General features: G+C 44.5%; 2 pseudogenes; one reads left to right on the forward strand and one right to left on the reverse strand.

Moving 5' to 3' along the window:
* Positions 1 to 2,202: 2,202 nt before the first annotated feature.
* LOC142289056 (U2 spliceosomal RNA) lies at positions 2,203 to 2,409 on the reverse strand (annotated as a pseudogene).
* A 12,050-nt stretch (positions 2,410 to 14,459) lies between these two features.
* Positions 14,460 to 14,665, forward strand: LOC142289052 (U2 spliceosomal RNA; annotated as a pseudogene).
* Positions 14,666 to 15,491: the final 826 nt, after the last annotated feature.

Consider the following 15,491-nt stretch of genomic DNA (forward strand, 5'->3'; position numbering starts at 1 on the left):
ACTGTGCAACCATTGCGTAAGGAACTGCTTACGGACAAGCCCGAGAACTTGCAGGGCAACCACAAACTTAGTGCAATGTAAATAAAAATGTTTGTTGGCTTGACACCGTTACCGCCTCCGGAGAGGCTGATTTGGGAGGATGGGCCTGGAGGAAAGGGATGGCCTAGGCCCGCCACTACCGTAACCGGTGGCGATCCTCCGGGGGTTCAGGGGTCCCCTTGGACGTGGGCCCCCTGAAAGAGACAGAACCCGCTCGGGCAACTTGGTGCTGGACTGGGGTCAAGGGGTGCTGCCCGCTTCTTAGGGGCAGCATCAGGGCCAGGTTGTTTGGGTGGGAGAAGAGCGGAAGCTGTACCGTTGTAAAATGTTTATGATGCTTTTACATGTTTTACCGTTTTATTCTTTTTCAGTTGTGAAAATAAAACCGGTGATGGACGGGCAGCCCGCGGACGGTCTGCATTTTACTATAGGGGAATGTGGCGCCCTGGACAAGCCAGGTCGTCACAGGTACTACACCAACACACTCTACACTCCGGCTAGGCACACCGAAGCTAAACACAAATCCTAGTTGCCTTCCTCCAGGGGCTGATGTCCACACCAGGGGGTGGGCCAGGCGGTTGATCCCACCCACCGAGGAGTTCACAGTCCTGGAGGCGGGAAAAGGAGTCAGATTAGAGATCAGTTTTGGAGTTAGAGAAGTGAAGAGGAGAGGAGACTGACCGTGTCCGGGTGTGTGGCCCGGGCACTCAGCAAGGTTGGCAGACGGTGGTGACCTTCTGCAGGAGAGGCTGATTGGAGTGAACCGTACGGACCGGGGATGGGCGGTGGCCCGCCGGTACCAGATCGGGGAGTGAAGAGAAGCCAGCACCATCCGGCAGGGCCTACGGACCCCGACCAGGCTAGGAGTCGCCGTAAAACCGGTCAAATCCGTTAGCGACAGGAACCTCCAGGGTTTCCCAGCAGTCAAGACCCGATTGAAGGCAACAGCTCACACCGTAGAGGGAAGCACAGTCACCGCCAAGGCTACAGTTCCCAGGGCCAGAGCCTGCGGGCAAAAGGGGCTCCCTCAGCATCCATCCAAGCTGGGGAGCGGGTTACCGGTGGGAAGCCCGCTAGATTTTGGGGGAATAAAAGGGGTCCAACACCACATCCCCACAGGTGCACACCCACCCATCAAAGAGAGCTATAAGCCAATACCACCTTCACATTGCCAGTGTACCAAGGACATGTTGAGCAACATGAAGGCGGCTGGGGTTATCCGTGACAGTTGTAGCCTTTGGGCAGCTCTGTTGATCCTGTTAAAAAAGAAGGACGGCACCACTCCCCGTATTGAGGAATTGCTAGCTGCATTGAGAACTGCAAATTATTTTTCTACCCTTGATCTCACTAGTCACTATTGGCAAGTGTCCGTTGCTGAGGCAGACCGGGAGAAGACCGCCTTCGCCACCCCTATGGGTCTCTGCGAGTTCAAAAGCATGCCCTTCGAGCTGTGCAATGCGCCAGGAACCTTCCAGAGGCTGATGGAATGCTGCTTGGGACAAGATTTTAGGGTGTATAAAAAGGGAGATTAGATCCCGTGATCCCAACGTATTGTTACACCTCTATAAATCACTTGTAAGGCTACATCTGGAATATGGGAACCAGTTTTGGGCTCCACATTTTAAAAAGGACATTCAGAAGTTAGAGTCAGTTCAAAGGTGGGCAACTAGACTACTACAAGGAATGGAAGGCCTCCCATATGATGACAAGTTGAAAAAGTTATTAAGTGATTATTGGCTGCAATGGGGCTTTCTGGCTGGTGCCAGCCTCTCTTCTTAGCACACAGGAACCACAATCCCTACACCATGCTTCAATGGATTCTCTCATCCCAGCCCAGTAAAACTACATATTTTACACAGTCATAAGCAGCCAAAAGGGATCTATTCTATTCAATTGCAAATGATCTAGATAAGACTGAGAATAAGATACTGCACGGGACATAGCAGAGTTGGTCAAGTTGAGTGGAGATGAGTTTGCTATTTGGCACAGCTTTTTGCATCAATAAAGCAAGTAAAAGGTGTGAAAGATAAAAAAAAGGGTGAAAGTGTGAAAAGTGAATTGGCCAAATTGAGGTGCATATAAAGTTTTTGCTTTCTTTCAATTCACTAATGGGGCTCATTTGAATCAGGTGAATTGAGTTCTGCTTTTGGAAACTGGGTTAAGAAGGGGTGCACCGGTCCTGGAGGTACTGCAATACCAGGTCAATGCGTGGAGTGGACAGAGCAAGATTTTTTCCATCTCCTTGTTCTAAAAATCCATTTAATATATGGTCCCCAGAGAGGGGACGTATCAGATATTAAACTGATAAGAACAGATTTAATTTTTTTTTTTTTCTGTTTATCAGTAGGACTTCAAAATAACAAAGGTGATCGCCTCCCGTTGCCTGGGAACCGTCCAGGCACAAGAGGGCTATGTGTCACCAGAAGGCGCACACACTTCCTCAAGGCCGGCAGACGTGCAATCCCAGGCACCTTCCAGTACCGACCAAGGTAGCGTCCTCCGAAACTACACTTGATCTTAGCCAAAAGGCCGAGAAGCTATAACCCGAATTGGTTACGGCCTTGAGTGGCACCCTGGCCTATACCGGACACATCTTAGGGAGAGGGAGACAAACCCACGCCTACAGAAGACATTTTGTCACCCAAGCCAACCCTTGAAAAGGCTGTTTTGCAGAGCAAAAACAAGAAGAATGGTGCTTTTTGCAGCCGCCGCCCACTGCAATGAATCTGAATAACTCCTCCTTTTGGACACAAGCACCTCCCCTCCCCCTTGCAGTCTTTCCAATTCATGATACAAAAAGACGGACGGACAGGACAGGCTGCCTGACTTTCCGTCACTGCCACCCTTTGCCATCCTTGCCCGTAGAAAGCCCTTTCATCATCCCCAAACCCTAATCTTTTCCCTTCCCTTCCCAGATGCGTCTCACTCCCTTTCATTAGGAAGTGAGCGCAGCCTTTTCTCCGTTCTGCACATGCGCGACGTTAAACACAAATGCGCAGGCGTGCGTTCCATTACCCTCACTGCATTCCACTCCCATACAGGAAGTGGGCGCAGCTATTACTACGGTCGCACATAAAAGAACCCACGGCCACCACTGCACATAGCTGACTCCACCACAGGACACCCACTTCTACACCAACGCAGGTAAGACAGGATCGGCACCTCTATGCTCCCGTTACAATCAGGCTCAGTCACCATGTGATAACGCTCTCAACTCTTTAGTTGCAGGCTCCCCTTGCTTCACCTCCACTGGCTGTGCTGCCATTTCCTCTCCCACCTGGAAGGTATACTTTATTCCACTATTTTCCTGTTTCTCTCTTCCCCCTTTTCCCATAACCTACTTTTATCTGCATTTGTGGGGTATCTATATGCTATTTACATCATAGTTTTATTCATTAATATGGAAGGGAAGAGTGCCCATGAGAGTGTTGAACTGCGGAGAGCAAGAGATTAAGCTGCTCCGATTTGCCACCATTGATAAGCTGTTCTCAGTAGATACACATGCTATCCAAACAGCAGCATCCACCATTGCTTCAGCCCACCCATTCAGTGACAGCTCACCAAGTCAGCCATAGGAGTGGTGTAAGGAATTACACGTAGGCACTGACTCCACACCTTCACATCACAAGAAGGGGGTCTACAGGCTAGTGCAAGAATACGAGCAAGTCTTCAGCAAACATCCGCTAGACTTTTGAAGAATAAAAGGGGTCAAACACTACATCCCCACAAGTGCACACCCACCCATCAAAGAGAGATATAAGCCAAAACTACCTGCACATTACCAGTGTACCAAGGACATGTTGAGCAACATGAAGGAGGCTGGGGTTATCCGTGACAGTTGTAGCCTCTGGGCAGCTCCGTTGGTCCTGTTAAAGAAGAAGGACAGCACCACTCCCCTGTATTGAGGAATAGCTAGCTGCATTGAGAACTGCAAATTATTTTTCTACCCTTGATCTCACTAGTCGCTATTGGCAAGTGTCCGTTGCTGAGGCAGACCGGGAGAAGACCGCCTTTGCCACCCCGATGGGTCTCTGCGAGTTCAAAAGCATGCCCTTCGAGCTGTGCAATTTGCCAGGAACCTTCCAGAGGCTGATGGAATGCTGCTTGGGACACCGAAACTTTGAAACGGTACTGCTATACCTTTATGATGTTATTGTTTATTCTAAAGCAAACAAGATTTTAGGGTGTATAAAAAGGGAGATTAGATCCGGTGATCCCAACGTATTGTTACCCCTCTATAAATCACTTGTAAGGCCACATCTGGAATATGGGGTAAAGTCCTGAGCAGGTTGATAACCATTGGTTTGAGCATGGTAGGGTGTAGTGCGCATCTTCCTGCATCGGTAAAAGCTGCAGAAGTCCTTGAAGATTTCCGCTTCAAAGGCTGTGCCTTGATCTGTGAGGACTCTCTCTGAGTAGCCATGAGGTCTGCATAAGTGTGCTTGGAAGACCTTCGCTGCAGTATGGGCCATTAGATCTTTGACTTGTACCACAACCATAAATCTCGAGTAGTTGTCTACCATCGTAAGTGCATACGTGAGCTCGCCTCGATATTCTGCAACAAAACTCCCTTTTTCGATTTCAGTTTCAGCAAACACTCCTCTTCCTGTAGAAAATATTTATCATTACCTAAGACAGTCATTCTAATGCATGACAATATTAAGGCAATTTAGTTAAAACTTGTTTTAACTCACCTTTAAGGGGATTGATGTATTTCATGGTCAATCCAGGTTTGTCAGTGATGGCACTGACATAATGTATGGTGTCTTTTTCGGGCGTTATCCTTTGCCTTTTCATTGTGAAAATCCAGTTGCCTATATCAAAGCAAATTCTACTACTTGTAAAGTATGCAGAAAATGAAATGTAGAACATATAACATCAACTGCTTAGGAACGCATCATAGGTTAGTACTTAAAAGGATATTGTCATGTTCTAGTCATAATGCAAGCTGGACATTTTTCATGTTACCCTGTAATCGCCGGCCTGTTCTAATGCTCACAAGCCAAGATATAGGCTCAGCTGCTAAGGCTTCCCTCTGCCTTCTGAATGAAACTTGAATATGTCTGGCTCACTGTGTATATAGCAGGTGCTCAGAAAAAATAAGAGTCAATTCAATAGAAATAGCTCTGGCACACTATAGTGACCATGATGCACATACAAAAAAATTTTCCAAAGCCATAGTGAAAACATTTGTACTGAGGAAAGAAAATTTCCACATGACCTATCTGGAGAAACATTCTGGATCAAACAACCAAAAATAGTCAAGCAGGTAAATACACACCTATATGGATAACAGGATGATATGTGTTCAATTGTATAGCGTCATTGCCATTAAGGTACAAATGGAAAACTTGCAATCCTATATAGTGAAGGAAATGAACACATATCATATCAAAGAACACAGGAACATGGGTGTGAGAAAAACCTCAATGTTTATACTTTGTTCTTTATAATGGTGTGAACATGTATATGTCTCAGTACCTTATGCACTTGAGAATTCTAGTGAGTAGATCATGAAAGCCTATTTCAGAACTGGAATCAGTAAATAATTGTAGGTGGAATCTAAATGAAAAGATGGTACAAGTGTTATCATGACACGTGGGCTATAACACAATGGACCGTGTGACAAAGAAGAAAGGAGAGAAAGAAGAGGAAGAAAATGCAACTACCTGTAACATTACGTGATAGTCACTGGTAAGTATCACTTGACAATTCAAGTGAAAAAGGATTCCTTTATTAAAGGGTTCTCAGTCGCCTCAGGATCATGAAATACTAGGGTAAATGATATGAGAATGGGTAAGAAGCACCACTAAAGGAAATATGAGATGCAGGACATATATCTATAAACCCCTGAACTACATGATAGAAATAAAAAGAAGAAAAAAGAAAAAAAAGAAGAAAGAATGCGGAAAGAGAATGGGTACAACTACCTGAGTTACTGCAGGGAGGCCCCTGGTTGGTATTGTGAGGGTTAGTGGAATTCCTTCACTGAAGGGTTCTCAGTTGCCTCAGGTTCGTGAAAAATGCTATAGACAAATAATGCCCGGAGAAAAGGGGTTCATATACAGCGAATAATGGTAATACAAGGTACATGTGTCACATGTAATAGTATATATATATATATTGTACTAAGCTCTACACCAGAAATAGAAAGTAGTCCCTCTGCCTTCTGTCTAGGTGCCCTGAGTTATGTCCTGTAAACTGTCACAGGGACCCAGACACACATGTGTAGTAGGGGAATATCCCTGCTGAGATGCCAGTGCTAGAGCACTCGTTTGCTGTGGAGTTGAACGCTATGTGAGCAGTTCTTACCTTCAATGAGCAGAAGTCTCTTTTTTCAGATTTCAATATCTCTGTGGGTATCTGGCAGAAATATGGAATACTCTTTACTGCTAAGACCCTGTACACCACTCCCACTAAAGGGGGCTTTACACGCTGCGACATCGCTAATGCGGAGTCGTTGGGGTCACGGAATTTGTGACGCACATCCGGCCGCATTAGCGATGTTGCTGCGTGTGACACCGATGAGCGATTTTGCATCGCTGCAAAAACGTGCAAAATCGCTCATCGGTGACATGGGTCTCCATTCTCGATTATCGTTACTGCAGCAGTAACGATGTAGTTCGTCGCTCCTGCGGCAGCACACATCGCTCCGTGTGACACCGCAGAAACGAGGAACCTCTCCTTACCTGCCTCCCAGCCGCTATGAGGAAGGAAGGAGGTGGGCGGGATGTTCCGGCCACTCATCTCCGCCCCTCCGCTGCTATTGGGCGGTCGCTCAGTGACGTCGCTGTGACGCCGCACGGACCGCCCCCTTAGAAAGGAGGCGGTTCGCCGGTCACAGCGACGTCGCCGGGCAGGTAAGTATGTGTGACGGGTCTGGTCGGTGTTGTGCAGCATGGGCAGCGATTTGCCCGTGTCGCGCAACAGATGGGGGCGGGTATCCACACTAGCGATATCGGGACCGATATCGCAGTGTGTAAAGTAGCCTTTAATAAACTGTGTAAAGGATTTTAAGTAAAAATCCACAATAAACCAGCGCTAGATGGGTTTTTATAATTTTATTAATAGACCACAAATAAAAAATTTTTTGCTATCCTTGTTTCAAGACAGAGTATTTGATAATATACAATACACTGATTATTACTAAAACCAAGGACCACATAAAACAAGGACCACATAAAATAAAAAATGAAAGTAATGAGAATAAAATTCTTTTGTATAACCAATTAACTTCGAGGTGATACAATATTCACATTGATTTAGTTTTACCAGTCTAATGTAATGCCCCGGCCGGTGGCATATATTTTGTTTGGTTAATAATTTAGACTTATACAATGAAAGATGTACTATACCACCCCTGGCTAACTTACAAGTTTTAAGTTGTACAATATAAGTTTGCGACGTTATATTCATATATAGGAAGGCAAACAATATTGGCAATTTAGTGGCACCCACCATACGTAATCTTACAGCACCTAATAAGGGAGGATTATTTGGCCTGAAAGGTTTTTTTCCATGCAAAAGCTGTATAGTATGTAAGAATACAAAAAATATTTCACGGAAATCCTTCTTACAGGGGCAGTCAGAAGTCATGATTAGAGAATTTATTACATGTCAATCAAAGGGAGTAGTATATTGCATTCAATGTCCCTGTCAGAAAAAATACATTGGGAGAACTATTAGACCCCTATGGAAAAGGGTGGGTGAGCACATTAGAAGTGTTAAAAATAAATGTACTAAGCACCCCCTATCCAGACATTATGTGTTAAAACATGGAGGGTCCTTTAAAGGATCCCAAGTATGGGGCGTACAAAAAATAACTAAGGATTGGAGAGGTGGCGATTTCATTAAAAAAATGTCACGAGCAGAAAGCCAATGGATTTTTGAATTGAACACCTTGAAACCATATGGACTCAATAATGATATAGAACTGTTTGCTTTTAATTAATTTATATTTTTATAGGTAGAGGAGTAATAGGTACTGATAATAATACGGAGAGAAGGAAAAAAAAAAAAAAAAAAAAAAAGCGATTGTCATGGAGATATATGTGTATATATGCATAATATATATTAAAATTGGTGCTTCACTTGCCCAAGGTTGATGTAGATATAAGGGGCTTTTCATATTATAGCAAATTTATATTACACCTTTATGATGTCCTTTTGTTAAATTTATTGTTGAAAAAAAGCATATGCATATATACACATTGTCTTCCCAGTATATGATGATACAAGCAAGGCTATATATAGGTCTTTTTAGAAAAACCTTTAGAAAAACCTTTGCACATAATTATATTATATGGCTATTATGAACGGTCTTTCACAAATTGATATATGTAGTGGTCATTGAATGTTGGTTGAATTTAAACATTGTTTAATTTTATGCAAATTATAACCAATTAAATATATGCATAAATAGTGCTCTAGGCAACAGCTGAGTTATCCTTGAGGAAGGGGGCCGTTACACGCCCCCGAAACGCGCGTCGGATCAGGACTCTGTTTTTGCCTACCTCACCTGTGCGGTGATAACCTGCCAAGTAATCTCTCCCTCGTGTGGAATCAACCGGCTTCCACTGGACACGGTACGGATTGCCTGCTGGAGAGGTTGAGAGGTTACCGCTGACATTTCCTTTGTCTGCAACCAGGATACATTGGTACCTCCAGCGGTTCTGCATTGCTCGTTTGGAAGCGGATCGGAGCCTTGTGTGGTGCTAACCTGCCAAGCAACTTCCTCCTGTGTGGAATCAGTCAGCTGACACTGGATACGGTCTGGACTGCCCGCTGGAGAGGCTGAGTAGTTACCGCTGATCTTATTGTTGTCCGCAGCCAACATCTTGGTGCTTTCAGTGGCTTCGTACTGCTTGATTTCGAAAGTACATTTGGGAGAATACGGGACCGGCTGGTTTGTGGCCTTGTGAAGTGTTATAAAGGCTCTGTAAAGAGGGATGTCGGTAACCATACATCTCCCCCAGAGCCAGCACTAGTCGCGGCCACTGGCCTCAAAACGTCCGCTCTGGAAGTCTAACAGGTCAATCCTGTACATAGCGGTTCCAGCCTAATCAACGGAGAAATCCGGGGTGTTTTTTGCGGTCAAGTTGTTGTGAGGTTTATTCCCCCAGGCCCTGGGGGCGAATATAACGTCGCAAACTTATATTCTACAACTTAAAACTTGTAAGTTAGCCAGGGGTGGTATAGTACATCTTTCATTGTATAAGTCTAAATTATTAACCAAACAAAATATATGCCACCGGCCGGGGCATTACATTAGACTGGTAAAACTAAATCAATGTGAATATTGTATCACCTCGAAGTTAATTGGTTATACAAAAGAATTTTATTCTCATTACTTTCATTTTTTATTTTATGTGGTCCTTGTTTTATGTGGTCCTTGGTTTTAGTAATAATCAGTGTATTGTATATTATCAAATACTCTGTCTTGAAACAAGGATAGCAAAAATTTTTTTATTTGTGGTCTATTAATAAAATTATAAAAACCCATCTAGCGCTGGTTTATTGTGGATTTTTACTTAAAATCCTTTACACAGTTTATTAAAGGCTACTTTACACACTGCGATATCGGTCCCGATATCGCTAGTGTGGATACCCGCCCCCATCTGTTGCGCGACACGGGCAAATCGCTGCCCATGCTGCACAACACCGACCAGACCCGTCACACATACTTACCTGCCCGGCGACGTCGCTGTGACCGGCGAACCGCCTCCTTTCTAAGGGGGCGGTCCGTGCGGCGTCACAGCGACGTCACTGAGCGACCGCCCAATAGCAGCGGAGGGGCGGAGATGAGTGGCCGGAACATCCCGCCCACCTCCTTCCTTCCTCATAGCGGCTGGGAGGCAGGTAAGGAGAGGTTCCTCGTTTCTGCGGTGTCACACGGAGCGATGTGTGCTGCCGCAGGAGCGACGAACTACATCGTTACTGCTGCAGTAACGATAATCGAGAATGGAGACCCATGTCACCGATGAGCGATTTTGCACGTTTTTGCAGCGATGCAAAATCGCTCATCGGTGTCACACGCAGCAACATCGCTAATGCGGCCGGATGTGCGTCACAAATTCCGTGACCCCAACGACTCCGCATTAGCGATGTCGCAGCGTGTAAAGCCCCCTTTAGTGGGAGTGGTGTACAGGGTCTTAGCAGTAAAGAGTATTCCATATTTCTGCCAGATACCCACAGAGATATTGAAATCTGAAAAAAGAGACTTCTGCTCATTGAAGGTAAGAACTGCTCACATAGCGTTCAACTCCACAGCAAACGAGTGCTCTAGCACTGGCATCTCAGCAGGGATATTCCCCTACTACACATGTGTGTCTGGGTCCCTGTGACAGTTTACAGGACATAACTCAGGGCACCTAGACAGAAGGCAGAGGGACTACTTTCTATTTCTGGTGTAGAGCTTAGTACAATATATATATATATACTATTACATGTGACACATGTACCTTGTATTACCATTATTCGCTGTATATGAACCCCTTTTCTCCGGGCATTATTTGTCTATAGCATTTTTCACGAACCTGAGGCAACTGAGAACCCTTCAGTGAAGGAATTCCACTAACCCTCACAATACCAACCAGGGGCCTCCCTGCAGTAACTCAGGTAGTTGTACCCATTCTCTTTCCGCATTCTATGTGTTCTTCTTCTTTCTTCTTTTTTTTCTTTTTTCTTCTTTTTATTTCTATCATGTAGTTCAGGGGTTTATAGATATATGTCCTGCATCTCATATTTCCTTTAGTGGTGCTTCTTACCCATTCTCATATCATTTACCCTAGTATTTCATGATCATGAGGCGACTGAGAACCCTTTAATAAAGGAATCCTTTTTCACTTGAATTGTCAAGTGATACTTACCAGTGACTATCACGTAATGTTACAGGTAGTTGCATTTTCTTCCTCTTCTTTCTCTCCTTTCTTCTTTGTCACACGGTCCATTGTGTTATAGCCCACGTGTCATGATAACACTTGTACCATCTTTTCATTTAGATTCCACCTACAATTATTTACCGATTCCAGTTCTGAAATAGGCTTTCATGATCTACTCACTAGAATTCTCAAGTGCATAAGGTACTGAGACATATACATGTTCACACCATTATAAAGAACAAAGTATAAACATTGAGGTTTTTCTCACACCCATGTTCCTGTGTTCTTTGATATGATATGTGTTCATTTCCTTCACTATATAGGATTGCAAGTTTTCCATTTGTACCTTAATGGCAATGACGCTATACAATTGAACACATATCATCCTGTTATCCATATAGGTGTGTATTTACCTGCTTGACTATTTTTGGTTGTTTGATCCAGAATGTTTCTCCAGATAGGTCATGTGGAAATTTTCTTTCCTCAGTACAAATGTTTTCACTATGGCTTTGGAAAAAATTTTTGTATGTGCATCATGGTCATTTGACCCATTGTACTCTCAAGTAGCAATATATTGTACTGTTATGTTGTACTATGTACTAATTACGTGTTTATATGGTTTTGTAACCCTTTATGATCTTATATAACTTTATCCTTGATAAAGACCTAAAAACAAGGTCGAAACGTTGGATGAATTATCCTTTTGCACAAATAAAGAATTTTCAGCATTCCAAGAGTTCTTTTCTTACGTTATTGATCACTATAGTGTGCCAGAGCTATTTCTATTGAATTGACTCTTATTTTTTCTGAGCACCTGCTATATACACAGTGACCCAGACATATTCAAGTTTCATTCAGAAGGCAGAGGGAAGCCTTAGCAGCTGAGCCTATATCTTGGCTTGTGAGCATTAGAACAGGCCGGCGATTACAGGGTAACATGAAAAATGTCCAGCTTGCATTATGACTAGAACATGACAATATCCTTTTAAGTACTAACCTATGATGCGTTCCTAAGCAGTTGATGTTATATGTTCTACATTTCATTTTCTGCATACTTTACAAGTAGTAGAATTTGCTTTGATATAGGCAACTGGATTTTCACAATGAAAAGGCAAAGGATAACGCCCGAAAAAGACGCCATACATTATGTCAGTGCCATCACTGACAAACCTGGATTGACCATGAAATACATCAATCCCCTTAAAGGTGAGTTAAAACAAGTTTTAACTAAATTGCCTTAATATTGTCATGCATTAGAATGACTGTCTTAGGTAATGATAAATATTTTCTACAGGAAGAGGAGTGTTTGCTGAAACTGAAATCGAAAAAGGGAGTTTTGTTGCAGAATATCGAGGCGAGCTCACGTATGCACTTACGATGGTAGACAACTACTCGAGATTTATGGTTGTGGTACAAGTCAAAGATCTAATGGCCCATACTGCAGCGAAGGTCTTCCAAGCACACTTATGCAGACCTCATGGCTTCTCAGAGAGAGTCCTCACAGATCAAGGCACAGCCTTTGAAGCGGAAATCTTCAAGGACTTCTGCAGCTTTTACCGATGCAGGAAGATGCGCACTACACCCTACCATGCTCAAACCAATGGTTATCAACCTGCTCAGGACTTTACCCCATATTCCAGATGTGGCCTTACAAGTGATTTATAGAGGGGTAACAATACGTTGGGATCACCGGATCTAATCTCCCTTTTTATACACCCTAAAATCTTGTTTGCTTTAGAATAAACAATAACATCATAAAGGTATAGCAGTACCGTTTCAAAGTTTCGGTGTCCCAAGCAGCATTCCATCAGCCTCTGGAAGGTTCCTGGCAAATTGCACAGCTCGAAGGGCATGCTTTTGAACTCGCAGAGACCCATCGGGGTGGCAAAGGCGGTCTTCTCCCGGTCTGCCTCAGCAACGGACACTTGCCAATAGCGACTAGTGAGATCAAGGGTAGAAAAATAATTTGCAGTTCTCAATGCAGCTAGCTATTCCTCAATACAGGGGAGTGGTGCTGTCCTTCTTCTTTAACAGGACCAACGGAGCTGCCCAGAGGCTACAACTGTCACGGATAACCCCAGCCTCCTTCATGTTGCTCAACATGTCCTTGGTACACTGGTAATGTGCAGGTAGTTTTGGCTTATATCTCTCTTTGATGGGTGGGTGTGCACTTGTGGGGATGTAGTGTTTGACCCCTTTTATTCTTCAAAAGTCTAGCGGATGTTTGCTGAAGACTTGCTCGTATTCTTGCACTAGCCTGTAGACCCCCTTCTTGTGATGTGAAGGTGTGGAGTCAGTGCCTACGTGTAATTCCTTACACCACTCCTCTGGCTGACTTGGTGAGCTGTCACTGAATGGGTGGGCTGAAGCAATGGTGGATGCTGCTGTTTGGATAGCATGTGTATCTACTGAGAACAGCTTATAAATGGTGGCAAATCGGAGCAGCTTAATCTCTTGCTCTCCGCAGTTCAACACTCTCATGGGCACTCTTCCCTTCCATATTAATGAATAAAACTATGATGTAAATAGCATATAGATACCCCACAAATGCAGATAAAAGTAGGTTATGGGAAAAGGGGGAAGAGAGAAACAGGAAAATAGTGGAATAAAGTATACCTTCCAGGTGGGAGAGGAAATGGCAGCACAGCCAGTGGAGGTGAAGCAAGGGGAGCCTGCAACTAAAGAGTTGAGAGCGTTATCACATGGTGACTGAGCCTGATTGTAACGGGAGCATAGAGGTGCCGATCCTGTCTTACCTGCGTTGGTGTAGAAGTGGGTGTCCTGTGGTGGAGTCAGCTATGTGCAGTGGTGGCCGTGGGTTCTTTTATGTGCGACCGTAGTAATAGCTGCGCCCACTTCCTGTATGGGAGTGGAATGCAGTGAGGGTAATGGAACGCACGCCTGCGCATTTGTGTTTAACGTCGCGCATGTGCAGAACGGAGAAAAGGCTGCGCTCACTTCCTAATGAAAGGGAGTGAGACGCATCTGGGAAGGGAAGGGAAAAGATTAGGGTTTGGGGATGATGAAAGGGCTTTCTACGGGCAAGGATGGCAAAGGGTGGCAGTGACGGAAAGTCAGGCAGCCTGTCCTGTCCTGTCCTGTCCGTCCGTCTTTTTGTATCATGAATTGGAAAGACTGCAAGGGGGAGGGGAGGTGCTTGTGTCCAAAAGGAGGAGTTATTCAGATTCATTGCAGTGGGCGGCGGCTGCAAAAAGCACCATTCTTCTTGTTTTTGCTCTGCAAAACAGCCTTTTCAAGGGTTGGCTTGGGTGACAAAATGTCTTCTGTAGGCGTGGGTTTGTCTCCCTCTCCCTAAGATGTGTCCGGTATAGGCCAGGGTGCCACTCAAGGCCGTAACCAATTCGGGTTATAGCTTCTCGGCCTTTTGGCTAAGATCAAGTGTAGTTTCGGAGGACGCTACCTTGGTCGGTACTGGAAGGTGCCTGGGATTGCACGTCTGCCGGCCTTGAGGAAGTGTGTGCGCCTTCTGGTGACACATAGCCCTCTTGTGCCTGGACGGTTCCCAGGCAACGGGAGGCGATCACCTTTGTTATTTTGAAGTCCTACTGATAAACAGAAAAAAAAAAAATTAAATCTGTTCTTATCAGTTTAATATCTGATACGTCCCCTCTCTGGGGACCATATATTAAATGGATTTTTAGAACAAGGAGATGGAAAAAATCTTGCTCTGTCCACTCCACGCATTGACCTGGTATTGCAGTACCTCCTGGACTGGTGCACCCCTTCTTAACCCAGTTTCCAAAAGCAGAACTCAATTCACCTGATTCAAATGAGCCCCATTAGTGAATTGAAAGAAAGCAAAAACTTTATATGCACCTCAATTTGGCCAATTCACTTTTCACACTTTCACCCTTTTTTTATCTTTCACACCTTTTACTTGCTTTATTGATGCAAAAAGCTGTGCCAAATAGCAAACTCATCTCCACTCAACTTGACCAACTCTGCTATGTCCCGTGCAGTATCTTATTCTCAGTCTTATCTAGATCATTTGCAATTGAATAGAATAGATCCCTTTTGGCTGCTTATGACTGTGTAAAATATGTAGTTTTACTGGGCTGGGATGAGAGAATCCATTGAAGCATGGTGTAGGGATTGTGGTTCCTGTGTGCTAAGAAGAGAGGCTGGCACCAGCCAGAAAGCCCCATTGCAGCCAATAATCACTTAATAACTTTTTCAACTTGTCATCATATGGGAGGCCTTCCATTCCTTGTAGTAGTCTAGTTGCCCACCTTTGAACTGACTCTAACTTCTGAATGTCCTTTTTAAAATGTGGAGCCCAAAACTGGTTCCCATATTCCAGATGTAGCCTTACAAGTGATTTATAGAGGTGTAACAATACGTTGGGATCACGGGATCTAATCTCCCTTTTTATACACCCTAAAATCTTGTCCCAAGCAGCATTCCATCAGCCTCTGGAAGGTTCCTGGCGCATTGCACAGCTCGAAGGGCATGCTTTTGAACTCGCAGAGACCCATAGGGGTGGCGAAGGCGGTCTTCTCCCGGTCTGCCTCAGCAACGGACACTTGCCAATAGTGACTAGTGAGATCAAGG

The sequence above is a fragment of the Anomaloglossus baeobatrachus genome, unplaced genomic scaffold (assembly GCF_048569485.1).
Source record: "Anomaloglossus baeobatrachus isolate aAnoBae1 unplaced genomic scaffold, aAnoBae1.hap1 Scaffold_89, whole genome shotgun sequence".
Classification (NCBI taxonomy): Eukaryota; Metazoa; Chordata; class Amphibia; order Anura; family Aromobatidae; genus Anomaloglossus; species Anomaloglossus baeobatrachus.